We start from the raw sequence: 2,374 nt of genomic DNA, 5'->3' as shown, positions 1-2,374 counted from the left end.
CCAGTCTTCATTCAAGCCTAATTTAATGGTGTCCAGTCTGCAAATTAATTCCAGTTCTGCAGTTTCTAACTGGAGTCTACTTTTTAAGTTTTTGTTTTTGTTTTTTTAGGCCTTTAATTGAGTGACCAGGGAAGTTGAAGTGTTCTCCGACTGGTTTTTTAAGGTTATAATTCTTGACATCTGATTTGTGTCCATTTATTCTTTTGCGTAGAGACTGTCCGGTTTGGCCAATGCACATGGCAGAGGGGCATTGCTGGCACATGATGACATATATCACATTGGTAGATGTGCAGGTGAACAAGCCTCTGATGGTGTGGCTGATGTGATTAGGTCCTATTATAGAGGTGTGGACAGAGTTGGCAATGGGCTTTGTTGCAAGGATAGGTTCCTGGGTTAGTGTTTTTGTTGTGTGGTGTGTGGTTGCTGGTGAGTATTTGCTTCAGGTTGGGGGGCTGTCTGTAAGCGAGGACTGGCCTGTCTCCCAAGATCCGTGAGAGTGAGGGATCGTCCTTCAGGATATGTTGTAGATCCTTGATGATGCGCTGGAGAGGTTTTAGTTGGGGGCTGAAGGTGACAGATAGTGGCATTCTGTTACTTTCTTTGTTGGGCCTGTCCTGGAGTAGGTGACTTCTGGGTATTCTTCTGGCTCTGTCAATCTGTTTCTTCACTTCAGCAGGTTGGTATTGTAATTTTAAGAATGCTTGATAGAGATCTTGTAGGTGTTTGTCTCTGTCTGAGGAATTGGAGCAAATGCGGTTGTATCTTAGAGCTTGGCTGTAGACAATGGATCATGTGATGTGGTCTGGATGAAAGCTGGAAGCATGTAGGTAAGTATAGCAGTCAGTAGGTTTCTGCTATAGGGTGGTGTTTATGTGACCATCGCTTATTAGCACTGTAGTGTCCAGGAAGTGGATCTCTTGTGTGGACTGGTCCAGGATGAGGTTGATGGTGGGATGGAAATTGTTGAAATCATGGTGGAATTCCTCAAGGGCTTCTTCTGCATGCGTCCAGATGATGAAGATGTCGTCAATGTAGCACAAGTAGAGTAGGGGTGTTAGGGGATGAGAGCTGAGGAAGCGTTGTTCTAAGTCAGCCGTAAAAATGTTGGCATACTGTGGGGCCATGTGGGTACCCATAGCAGTGCCGCTAACTTGAAGGTATACGTTTTCCCCAAATGTGAAATAGTTGTGGGTGAGGACAAAGTCACAAAGTTCAGTCACCAGGTTTGCCGTGACATTATCAGGGATACTGTTCCTGATGACTTGTAGTCCATCTTTGTGTGGAATGTTGGTATAGAGGCAGGGGCGGCTCTAGGATTTGCGCCGCCCCAAGCACGGTGGCACGCCGCGGGGGGCGCTCTGGCGGGTCGCCGGTCCCGCGGCTCCCGTGGACTTCCTGCAGACGTGCCTGCGGAGGGTCCGCTGGTCCCAGGAGGTCCACCGGAGCCGCAGGACCAGCGGACCCTCCGCAGGCATGTCTGCGGGAGGTCCACCGGAGCCGCCTGCCGCCCTCCCGTGGGACGCCGCCCCAAGCGCGCGCTTGGCATGCAGGGGTCTGGAGCCGGCCCTATATAGAGGGCTTCTACATCCATGGTGTCCAGGATGGTGTTTTCAGGAAGATCACCAATGGATTGTAGTTTCCTCAGGAAGTCAGTGGTGTCTTGAAGATAGCTGGGAGTGCTGGTAGCAAAGGGCCTGAAGAGAGAGTCTACATAGCCAGACAGTCTTGCTGCCAGGGTGCCAATGCCTGAGATGATGGGGCATCCAGGATTTCCAGGTTTATGGATCTTGGGTAGCAGATACAATACCCCTGGTTGAGGTTCTAGGGGTGTGTCTCACCACACTCAGTGATCCTGCTTGAGTTTGGGGCAGGAAGTGAAAATACCTTCTTGAGTTGAAATTGTAGAAGGGGGATTTAAATTAATAGAATGCATCAAGCCTGCTGAAACTGACATGTCTACTTTTATAAAAGGGCCATTTAATGGAAAGGGTTCAGGTCTGCTCTATCACATCCAAATTTCACTGCTTATATTAACTCAGAACATCTGACTCTAAAAGCATGTTACCCTATGTAAGAATGTCCCTGCAGCCCTGTTAGGGAGATGCTTAACTTACATAATCTGCTGTTTAATGGAAAAGAAGTAGGTCTAAGCAGCAAAGATTGGTGGCAAAGATGCCTCTATCCACCTGCCATGCAGCTCTGTCATATTGTAGATAGTCTTTGCAGGGCCTGTAACAGGAGGGCAGGATTTCTGAACACACATAAGATCTCCTCGGTTCTCCACCCTGTTAGCTATTGAGTAAATTCTGCTGACTCATTGTGGCAGGTGTAGCTTGTTGATTCCAACAGATTGAAAAAAAGGAGGGTGTGACTG

Source organism: Mauremys reevesii, linkage group 3, assembly GCF_016161935.1.
Source record: "Mauremys reevesii isolate NIE-2019 linkage group 3, ASM1616193v1, whole genome shotgun sequence".
In the NCBI taxonomy this organism is placed as follows: Eukaryota; Metazoa; Chordata; order Testudines; family Geoemydidae; genus Mauremys; species Mauremys reevesii.
This window is presented reverse-complemented; position numbering follows the sequence as displayed.